The sequence below is a fragment of the Lissotriton vulgaris genome, chromosome 2_1, assembly GCF_964263255.1.
Source record: "Lissotriton vulgaris chromosome 2_1, aLisVul1.2, whole genome shotgun sequence".
In the NCBI taxonomy this organism is placed as follows: Eukaryota; Metazoa; Chordata; class Amphibia; order Caudata; family Salamandridae; genus Lissotriton; species Lissotriton vulgaris.
Genome location: NC_141687.1, coordinates 149,298,228 through 149,310,600, shown reverse-complemented (window position 1 = coordinate 149,310,600; position 12,373 = coordinate 149,298,228). Strand labels below are relative to the sequence as shown.

Here is a 12,373-nt window from a genome sequence, read left to right as displayed (position 1 = left end):
GAATGTTAAATTAGCCGCTGTGCAGGAAAACCCCGAATTATTGTCCGGAAAAAACTATAGAGTATGCTGAAGCCGCGGTGTGGCTGTGGATCTACAGTTTCTGGCCCTGGTTGTTTCATGACATTCGCAGGAAGTGACATCTTCAAGGAGCTGGACAAAGGAGTATCAAGTTTAAACTAGATCAGTTGGCACGGACATTAAGGCCTAAAAATACAAGTCACAATTTTTCATGCATTTGTTTTCCTCACAAACTTCTTGCAAAGACATCTTACCACCTTAACCAAAAAATAATCATGCAGGTTTTGCAGAGTTGGTGGCAAGTTCCCAACAGCCCTCTGTCTGGGGAAAGCTCCTCTGTAATCACCGACTCAGCATGATATGTTAAAGGCAGAGGGCGGCGCATTGTCATTCGAAAGGATTAATCAGCCTCAATCGGAATGACAATGGGCCACCCTCGGTCTGTGTGAGCTCAGGGAGGGGCTGCTGCAGCCTCTGGAGTTCAACAGAGAAGTGTGAGCAGCCCCTGGAAGATGAAAGAATAATCGTTTTGTAAGTTGGACTATCCTTGCCGTCCCGGGACGATTTTTTGAATGACAGAAGTAGGGGAAGGGACTGAAAGAATTTTTAAAAGTAGGGGCACGCCGTGCCCTTCCGATCCCGCCCACTTCTACCACTGCGTGTACCACGGGACGTTTTAGTTCACAGCTGAGCGGAGCTGTCGATTCTTCCCCCTCGATTGAGTAAATAAAGTCTGTGCTTTGTTGATAAAATGAAGGTCATGTTTTCTTTTCTTTCATCCTGAGAACATTTGGCTGAGCCACGCCAGAAGTTCATTTTGACAACCCCAGACGGTGACCGGGGGAGTGCTGCCTGCTGTTGAATGAATAGAGGCAGCGAAATATCAGGTAAGAAACTACCGAGTGTTACAGTGTTACGCTAAGTCTGTCTGTTCAGGAGCGAGCAGGTAAGATCCCACGTCGCTGTCACAAAAGGGGGGGAGAGATCGAACTTCGTTCCTTGCAGTTTCAATTACATGAGGTTTTGGCAGTCACAGCACAGAAATGTAAAATGCATAAATGAGAGTTTCTTTTCTCTTTTGCCATGATAAATATGACTGAATGTGATTCTGTTTCCTTTCTAAATATGAATGTGATTCTTTTTTCTTTCTTGTGACAATTATAAATGTAAGGTGATTCCTAGCATTTGCTGGGAGACTAGCTAGTGTGAAATTCCTTTTGAGATTGAAAGGAAGAGACACTCATGGGAAGGTGGGCGATCTGATGCACTGGCAGGCATGAATTACCCAGTAGACAGCTCCTGGAAGGGACACTCCAGTCAGAGGTTCTCCACCAGGTTTTAGTGAATTACCCAGTAGACAGCTCCTGGAAGGGATATTCTGGTTAGAAGTACTTCGTCAGGCTCTAGTGCACTACCCAGAAAGAAGCTTCTGGACGAGGCACCCTCTCTTTAGGGGGTGATCTAGCAGGCATTATTTAGTGCAGGTAATCCTAGCTGCCCCAGAGAATCAGTACAGGAAGAGTGACGGGGCTGGGTCACAAGTGTGTGAGGGCTGATGTGGTAAAGAGACGGTACTGGCAAGCCTTACTCTGAATAAGTGAGACGCCCAGCTCCTGTAACCCCAGATTTCAGAAATCTGGAAGGTGTCTCTTAAGAGGAACAGCCAAGGCTAAGGCATCAGTTGGTGAGTCTGACAGCTAGGCAAAGGGACACCGGTGTACTGGTGTCAATTGACTTTACCCTGAGCACAGGCAGACCATAATTTGATAATCCAAATTCACGTGAGGGGAAGTAGATATTTTTCCATGAATAAAAAAGATATAAAAAGTACAGTGCTGCACAGTCATGAGGGACACACTGAGAAAAAGTGCAGAGTTTCACGCCAGCATCAATGCTGTCTAGCATAAGTGAGGAAGAAAGGCAGCAATACCTGTGCGATATTTTTGGTATTTCAGCACAGGCCCCAAGGTATCCTGGAAGTGGGGAAATATTATTTCAGATAAAAGTACAGAGAGTCAGAATAAAGTGTCCCATGATAAACAGTAATAAACAATTCCTTATGAGTGAAGCTGATAATTTACAGTGGCAAGTAACAGATGAGATTGAATTAATTTGAACCTTTCAGCGGGCCCAGGGGCAACCCATGTGTCCATGTGATACCCCTAGAATCCATATAGTAACAGAGTCACCCATCATATTAGAGTCCCTTATTGGTGCATTTCTTACTGATATTTATGAAAATGAATGGGATACCACATTCTCCAGTACCGCAATAGTTGTGTATATTCATGATAATGTGGTGACATGTGTTGCTTCACGCACAAATCCACTTAGACCCACACCCCATTAATGCCCCAGTTCCAGATATAACAATGTGTTACACAGGGTAGCAATAAGCGCACTTGATATTCATCCTTTTTATTTATTTATTTATTTGCATACTTATAACGCGCTGGGAATCGACTCCCTGAGGAGTATCTCCGCGCCTTTTTAGCAGCATCTGAGACCAAGGCCTGCTCTAACAGGGTTAAGTAAAGACTTAGTGGGACTAATAGTTGAACAAGAAAGTTTTTAATTTTTTCCTAAAAGGAAAGTGTTCCTTACAGATTCTAATATCATAAGGAAGATCGTTCCAAAGCTTTGGTCCAGCTACGGACAGAGCCCTTCCTCCTTGTCTGGTCTTACAAAACCTGGGGACACATAACAGCTCTTGATTACCAGATCTCAGAGTTCTAGCAGGGATGTAAGGGACAAATTTTTTTGTTAGATAGTCAGGACCTTTACCAATGAGACATTTATGGATGATGCAGCACGTTTTAAACAGAACCCTCTGTTTCACAGTGAGCCAATGTAATTGATTCAGCAATGGTTTCGAGGGTGTACGTGCTGGGGCATTCAAAACCAAGCGTGCTGCCGTGTTCTGCACAACTTGGAGTTTGTTAATGATGCCCTCATTGGCGGCTAACAGCAGCCCGTTACAGTAGTCCAGTCTGCTCAACACAAGCGACTGAACTAGAGTTTTCCTGGTGGAATCAGGTAACAGGGGGAAAACCCTTCGGAGAAGACCAATCACATGGAAACAGGAGCCTACCATTTGATTGGTATGATGTTTAAGAGCGAGCTCCTGATCCAGTTTGACTCCAAGATCTTTTACCACCTCTTTGGGTACGGGGACTGGGCCAAGGTCTTGAGGCCACCAGTCGGGAGTCCACAATCGTTTGGCTTCTCCAAAAAGCATTACCTCAGTCTTTGAGACGTTACACTGAAGGAAGTTTGCTGCCATCCATTGAGCCACCTCTTTCATCCCCTGGGCAAAGGAGTTGCGTACCTCAGGAGTCATGATTTTAAAGGGGAAGAGGAGTTGAGTATCGTCTGCATACGATACAGGAATAAATCCGTGGGATCTCATGATGTTGGCCAGGGGTGCCACGTAGATGTTAAAAAGTGTTGGGCTCAAGCAGGAGCCCTGTGGCACCCCCTTAGAGATCTCCACCTCCTCTGACTGGTATGGACCCAGTGTGACTCTCTGAGTACGCTTGATGAAAAAGCTCCTTAGCCAGGCCAACGCCTTGCCACCCAGCCCGATGTTAATGAGTCTGGAGGTCATGATATCATGTGACACAGTGTCAAACGCCGCTGACAGATCTAAAAGCACCAGGATAACGGAATAACCCTTATCCTGTAGCATATGGAGATCGTCAGCGACGGACAGCAAGGCGGTCTCAGTACTATGCCTGGGTCTAAACCCTGATTGTGAAGGGTCAAGTCCTCCTGCACTTTCTACATATTTAGATAAGTGCCGATTTACAAATTTCTCGGCGAGCTTCCCTAAAAAAGGGAGGAGGGAGATAGGTCTCAGGTTTGTGAGGTCGGTCCAGGGAATGGAATTATTTTTGCGTAGGGGTCTGACCAAAGCTTGCTTCCAGGCTAGGGGGACTTCCCCCGTGCTCAGAGAAAGGTTAAGTACCTGCTGAATACTTACACCCAGCTCCTCAATAAGAAGAGTCATAACCCGTGCTGGTATAATATCCGAGGGGCACCCACTCTTAGTTTGGGTGATAAGGGTAGTTATCTCCTCCAAGGATATAGGTGGAAAGGCTTCAAGCTTACAGGTCGTATTTCCTATTGGACTAATATGGGACTGGACCAAGCTATCAGCATTGCTCATAGTATTCGAGATGGATTTGGTGGCTAAGATCTTCGTGTAAATGCCATCTATTTTTTGGACAAAAAACTGAGAGATATTATTGCACAGTTCCTGAGACTCAATTCCATCCGTTTCGCAAGCCGAGGGTTTTATAAAGGTTTGCAAGATCTGGTAGAGTACTTTGGGATTTTTACCGGCTGCTGACAATTGGGCTGCAATATGATGTTTCCGTGCAGCCTCACAGTGGAGAGGTGTGGCTCACTGGTTAGAGGCGGCAGACCCGAGTGCAGAGAACGGCCCGGGACCAGGGTTCGATTCCCGACGCGGCAGGGTCTTGGACCAGGATCAGCGGACTGATAATTCTCGCATCGGTGCCTACTCCGACCAGGGAGCACACTCGGCAACTCTGGGCATTAGCTTGCCTCATCTCCACAACGGCCCCACACAAACGCCGGGGATGCCTGGTTTCACCTTGGAGACCCCCAGGAGGGACTATCTCACAGGGAAAGCCAGGACGGGTTCCCCAGCGGTCTATAGCGCTACGAGGCCTCCGGGTAGCAGTGCGCTTTACAAGACACAACAATTTACAATTTACTGTAATATATGTGAGACCAGGTACCACTCCATAAAACCACGTGTTTTCCACTATTACAGGTTACTGATGGTTATAGGGCACAAATAGATTAGTGGAGAAGTCAAGGTTAAAAGGGACATAGGATAAAACATTAAAAGTGACTTACTTCCACAGGGGACCATGGAGACCCCTGTATAACACATGATAAAACCCTTTCCTTCAGATCAGAAGAAAATACTGAAATATTGTAAAAGAAATGGCATTAAGGTACTAAGGGCCAGGCTAAACAATGGCCAAAAGCTGGGACATTTGATGAAGACATAATTGAACATCACTATCTTAAATTCGCTCTAAATATAGTAGAAATAAAAGACAGAAAAAAAGGAAGCCATCCTGTCATTATGGAGGGTGTTCCATGAAGCAAAAATAACAGCACCAGAAGAGGTACAGTCCCCCGAGCAGCCCCCACCTTATGGTCTCTACCGTGTCCTGCCAGCCGCAGGGTACCAAGACCCTGTTGGAGCTGAGCCTGAGGAGAAGGGACACATTTCACAGGGAGGAGAAACAAAGGCTGACCCCACCCCTATAACTCCACTGGCCAACCAAAACCCAGACCAAAGAGACAGATTTATAAAAGAATTACAGTACACAGTTAGACAGGTAGAGCGTTCTCAAAGTCTTGCTTCCCTTAGAGGACAGTGGATCACAGGACATGTTATTCTCAGGCTGAGAGACACATCTGCAGAAACTTTGAGTGAGGCAGCTGAAGAGTGGATAAGAGATAAAGAAGAAGGATGGGAGACGGACACAGAGACGCCATAGTATTATGAACCCCCTGGTGAGTTACAAGATGTAGGAGGGCTAGAGGAAGATAGAAAGGGGATGACAGACCCAACAGAGGTACAGCTCAACCGGACATTAACAGACAACATACAATTTTCGTCCATGCCCCGTGCAAGGGTCACTTATGACAGTAAGAGACACTACACAAGGACTAAAGAAGTCGTGAAAAAGAGCAGGTCAGACCCAACACCTATAGAGATCATGGAATAGAAGGAGGGTAGTTATTTTTGTCAGCCCTTCTCTGATAAATTAGCAAAGTGGTCTAAAAGAGATGGCAGGTAGCAATGGACTCAACAAGGGCCTTTTGACCCTATTGATTTAGCAACTGCTGAAGATTGTATACAGCAGGGACAAGGCAACCAACAGTGGGATTACCCCTTTATGCAAGAATGTCTCGCAGTATGTGAAAGTTATGTTAAAGACCAACCAATTGAAGTGATCAGGAGTAATAGGTCAGATCTGAGATTAGGCTCTAGACCAACAGGTCAACGAACAATAACTCAGTTGCCCCTCCTTTTTAGGGGTGGGCCAGTGCCCACATATGTACCATGGCCTCTAATGGATAAAGAACATTTAAAAGGGCGTTGCCTCCACTATCTGCAGCAGGATTTCCTCAAATAACCTTGATAGACACACAATATGATGGGTCATCTTTTAACAATATCAGACAATATTTGTGAAGTGCGCTAAGCAAATATATCCAGATAGACCAGATATTGGAGCTCTTATGGAAGAAAGTATAAAACCAACTGAAGACATTGCAGAATTCATTACCAGAATAAAAGAATGATGGGTGCAAGAAGTAAGTTGCAATTGGGAAATACTGGAGGAAATGTCATGTTATTTTACAGTAGGTTAATGCAAGGCCTGCCCACAGAGGTACAAGCAAGGCTAGATTGTGTAATGGGACAAGAAGCTAAACTATGGCCAGTAATACAAGCTCACATATACATTATTTCAATCGAAAGAAAGAAAAACATAAGGAAAGGACAGAACAAACAGAAAGGGCTACAGCTAAACTTTTGCAACAAAAGCTTAAAAAGTCCAGTACAGAAGGGACACTCTTAGCAGCACCATAGATGGCTGTTACTGTGCCAATGCAGACACGGGCGCAGGCACTGGGAAGGTAACCTGTAAACAATATAGGAAAGAAACAAGGAAGTTTTCCAGGAGGTCAGGGGTCAGTAAGAGGGAGGAAACAAGGAGGCCCCAGAGCACGAGTACAGTGTTATTATTGCTATCATACAGGTCACATTGCAAAAGAGTGCAGAGCAAGAAAAAAGGATGAGCAAGCACAAGGATGGGTCATTCCTCAAAAGCAGATGGGGCAAGTGATACAGGGACCCCAACAGCAAGCCCCTCAGGTTCAGTGGATGGCACAGCAAGGGCAGGGCAGGTGTTGAAGAATGCACCTCAAGTTATTAGGAATACAGCAACAGGAGGGTCTACACAGATGCATGTAGGAGGAGGAACGACGGTACAATATGGTAACCCTTCACTGTCTAGAGAAATGCCAACCTAGAGTTATACACAATGAGAGAGCCCACACACAACCATTGTGTGCTCGACACTATCGTTAACTCACTGGTCAGATGAGGATCCCACTGTGACGGTAGCCATATAAGGTCGCCGCAATAGCTTTCTAATTGACACTAGGGCCTCAAAATCTCGCACAAAGGAAGGACCAATACCACTTTCGAACAAAACAATGGACACACAAGGGTTTTCTGGGGCTGTCAGGAGGGTTCCTTTCAGTCATTGAGCAAGACAATGGGAGACACACAGTTAAAGGAACCATTATTGTCCGCCTTGAGGCTCCAGTTAATATTCTTGGAAGGGACCTGATGAGTAAGTTGAATATGACAATCTCTTTTTTGGAAGATGGGTCAATGGTATGTTACACCCCAAGTATCACACCAGGTAGGATGCTGTCACTCCTAGCTCATGAGGATTTGGGACAGCAAGTCAGAGCAACTCCAGAAGACACAGAGGCTTTTTTTTCGTGGAATATATGCTTTGATAGCCCACACACCAGCACTATTGGGAAAAACAGTGCAGATACCTAAAGAATTATTTTTTAGACCTGAGAGACCTATAGATCCTATAGAAGAACCTAACATGGTGTTTGAAATAATGGCCCTTGAAATAAAACCACAATATGCATTATTAATAGCATACAGGAGACAGATAATGTTGGCATCAGTGGTGTTTATCGATCCAGGAGTCAAGTTAAGAGATATATCTGATGAAGAGATGTTCGATGACAGTCCGTCACTTCAGACAGTGGCATTTCAAATGGATATTCCTATTAGAGTGCAATTACAATACAGAACAGTGCTACTCTGAACAAGAAATGGCTGTACTGCTTACTGCTGGCTTTATATACTCTAAGAAATCAGCCAGGGAGTGATCCTCATCTAATGCCACACAAAATAGTGACAGGATGTCCAATCCTTTGGCAAAAGACAGAGGCCCATAAAACAGCTGAAGTTTTAGGAAAATAAATTAACTGTTATTTGTTTGAGTTACTGAAGTCTGCTAAGTTCTTCTCTAAACAGGTACTGCAAACAGAGAATTCCGCCCCAGCCCAGCCCGACCCCTGTTGGCAAAGAGGTGTGCATCCGTATCTTCACCCGAAAATGGAAGGATCCTCATTACGACGGACCCTTCTTGGTGGCGATGAGCACTCCCACTGCCCTGAAAGTAGCTGGTCGGAAATCATGGATGCATCAAAGCCATGTGCGCCTGAACCTAGCGTCACTGTAGCGATTACGAGGACGAGGGGGCTGCATTCCTGTTATGCTGAGAAAACGGGTAGGTTGCAGCGAACTACAACTCCCAGACTGCCTTGGGGGAGACTCGTGAGTACTAAGCCCCTCCCGTCCCTGAGTAAGGTGCTTGTCAATTGATCCGGAAGTGTCAGAGAGGAATGGCGGATGGTGTTCCCCGCCGGATTCCAGCGTGAAGAAATCAAGCTTGAGGAGAAGAACTTGTTATCGGGACTTTTTGGATAACCAGTGAATATCAAGTAGAACCTTGATGTGAAAAGAAAGGAGCGCAGGCTCGCCTCCTTTTAATCGTGAACTTGTTGCTTGAACTCTGGGTCGAGTCTCGCCAGATAGAATAGCCGCGGCGATTGTTCAAGAGCGAATACGCACTGGACAACACGTGAGTAAATAAAGCGTTTTATGTTGTGCGCGTCTGGGAGTTCAGATGCGTTCAGGGTAAAGGCTGATAGTTTAGAGAGGACAAGGGAATCGGTGCGGCTGCGCCGAGAAGATATTCCTAATTTAAGGTCCGTTTGTTTTGGAAGTGTACTATCGACGTAGCCAGATCGCCTACGCCTCACGAAAGGAATTGTGGTAAATGGAGTTCCAGGTTGTGTTCTAAACGACGCCAGGAGAGGAAGATACATTTTCATTTGACTATTATTTAAGTTCCTTTTGTTTAAGTTCATTTATCTAGTAGGTTAGCCTCCTGTCAAATTCCTTGGGACTAAACCTTTGTACTATTGGACCCTTCAAGCGGATGGGAACAGGGAGCTTACATTTCTTCGAAGCCACACTAGGAGAATCCGTGGTGAGTGGTTGCATTATACTAGTTTCATAGAGAGGGAGGTGTTTATTAGAACTTAAGGGTAATTGTATGTTTTCTCACCCTCCAGATAGCCTTGAAGGGGTCACAGAACCATCCCAAAGAGTCACTACGTCCTGGAGAGTCCAAAAGAGAAGTACAGCCAGATCTACTTTCTCCTCCTCCGTTTCTTCTCTCCTTTTTTCCCTTCTGGGCACGAAGTCGGGCAGAGTAATATCAATTCTCTGTTGGGGGTCGTGTAGGAAGGGATTAAAGGATCTAGCATCTGACATCGTCTCTGCTGGGCAGAAGAAGAAGGTTAGTGGCGTTTCTATTACTTGCGCTGCTGCCAATCCTGACAGCCACCACAGATACCCCCGCAAACCCTAGGGGACCAAGAGGCACAGAAAGAAGCACAAGAATGACCAAGTACCCGTTTACTGAGAGCTTGGCTGAGCCCCATCTCAACACAAATTCCCAGTCCATAGGAAACACGCTGGATGACTTCAATTTGCTGCTCTTCACATTGCTAGTCCTGATGAAGACCCCACCTTAAGGTTGGACTTACCTAGTGTACCCAATAGGGGTCGAAACGTTGACTTTCCACCAACTCACAAACCAGGACAACTTTATACTAATGTGATAGTGTCAATACACTGCTATGTGTTACCTTCAGAACAATTGACCTTGCAACAAGGCTGGGCCAGTACTATTATGTGATATTGATGTATATATGTCACACTACCCTGTCCTTGTCCACTAACCCCACTCCTTAATCACCATCACTATCCCATCCTTCATTCCTTCAACTGTTCTCTTTTTTTGCAAATAATGTTTCCAATACATTCAATTTGAAGGAGCAACTGTGTTGCCACTACTGATAATATCTAATCTAATGCAAATAAACTGCATAAAATTGCAACAGTGACTTCCAGAATCTTAATGGTGAATGCAAGAAAAAATTTCTGTGTTTGTATTATAAGCTATTTGTGCTACTCGACCGCTTTTTTATTGTACCGCAAGTACCCTTTCAAAGCACAAGTGGAGTACTTTGTCAACTCTACTCATGGCCAGTTATGTTTTGTTATTTTGTTCTTCTTCCTATGCATTATTTTGTATGCAGCAGCACAACTAGTGTATTATACCCCGTGTTTGGGGGGGGGGGGGGGGTGTAAAAGTATTAGACACTTGCAACGAGAAATACATGAGCAAAACTATGTATCCCATAGTATTCATGTAGGCTTGTTAGATAAATGTATCCCATAGTATTCATGTAGGCTTGTTAGATAACGTATGGTACAGGCATATGACAGAAATAGATATGCAAGCTTTAAATGTTTCTTGTTTTGTATGTTCTTTGATTCCACATGCTACTGATTGAGATAGGTTACACTCTGTTAGAGAGGTACCCCCCAATATTACTATGTGTCTGTTACACCTTCTTCTTTGTAGAATGCAAGCACAGATGCTACCACTGTGGATTATACAGGCAGCATATTTAGTAAACACTACACATTATAGAGAAGAGGTAGCACATGTAATGGATGTAATAACAGATCATAAAAAGATATTTGTGAAGCTAACTGAGATGAGGATGACAGGAATTATGAGTTACACGCATCAGAATTGAAGAGATAAAATATTAAGACAGGGCTTTTAAGGAGTATCTAGGCCTCCGCTTTTCGGCAAAAAAGTTTCTGCTACACCCGCCCATGATTGTCAAAGAAAGACCTTATTTCAGCCTAAATGGATCAGTATATGTTCATGGACAATGGCACCATGGTGCTACATTTGGATGTAGGGGCACCCTCTCCCTGGAAGGGAAATCAAATTGATTATAGAACAGGTCATAAGTGTTAGGGAGTTTGGGATGAGAATAACTCTAGGCTAACCTGGGAAGAAACTTCTACACTCATTCGAGCAGGTAGAAAACCCATTCTTTTTTCTTTGTGTTTCAGAGGAAATGCAACAGTTCCAGTGGGCCGCAATGTCAACTGCAATGTCACCACCTTCAATTCGGACTTTCAGTGGGGCACCACAAGTCTAATGGACTACTACTGGATCTTTGGTTAGTGGCTGTATACACGACTCCCTTCAGGATGGCAAGGTATTTGCTTCCTGGCAACTGTACACAGACCGTCTTTGGTGATTCCAGGGGTAGACATTTTCAATTGCATGCACATCCTACTGGCCATCCAACGACTTTGCTACATCATCATCTGAGGAAGAGAACTGCTGAGTATTACAGCACAACAGCCTGGGAAGATGTTTCACAAGAAAACAGGCTTTTTAACAACGTGCAGATACTGTTTGGGAGCAACCTCCCATTTATACAAGCTAAAGCAACTGCGCGTTGGCTACAAATGACCTGCTTTTAATGCGGGCTATCAACACTGTGGAGAATGGCTTTAACGTTATCAAGGAAGAGTTGCAGGCTGGTAGAGTGATGCTTATCCAGCACCGCAATGCCCTCGACTTAATGAAAGCTTTGGTAGGAGGAGTCTGTGCCAAGATTCATACGGCCTGCTGCACATATGAGAATGGAACTCTGACAGAGGCTATACAAGCTCTGCATACCTTACAAAAGAAGATGGTGGATGAGGGGGGTGCCTCCATCCACCACTGAGTGGTTTACTTGGCTCCCTTCCTGGATGTCAGGACTATTTAAGGCCTTGTTGCCCATTGTGGTGATCTTGCTGTTGATCTTCTGTGTCCTCATATAGTGATAGGATTGTGCAAGAGGGTTAGTCAGAAGACAGGATTGATGTTCACTCATAGAGTGGTCAATATAATGCAGGATGTTGAGAAGAATGTATACGATGCCAAAGAAAGGTGAGGAGGTAGTTGAAAATTCAATATACATTTTCACAAAATATGGCAAACATCGTTAGAGGGTGACCAGATTGGACACGGGTCTCATTGAAAAATGGGATGTAGTCTGGCTCGACTCCACGCCGGAGAACTGGGCGGCGGCCCAGGGAAGGGCAGGCTAGAAGATACCATAGAGAGGACCAGCATCCAATCTGGTTGCCCTCTGACGATGTTTGCCATATTTTGTGAAAATGTATGAAACAGACCCTGATACATTGATGCCTTGGAAAAACACAATTAGCCTTGAGAAAGCCCTGGCCTCACTCGCCACATAGGGCAAAACACGTGTTCTCTCTTGCACCTCTTAAACAATATCTACAGTGAATAAATGATAAATGAGTGAAAAT

The 12,373-nt window shown here is 44.8% G+C and overlaps 1 pseudogene; it reads left to right on the top strand.

Moving 5' to 3' along the window:
- Nucleotides 1-11,973, top strand: part of LOC147729721 (uncharacterized) — a 29,211-nt pseudogene extending 17,238 nt beyond the window's left edge.
- Nucleotides 11,974-12,373: the final 400 nt, after the last annotated feature.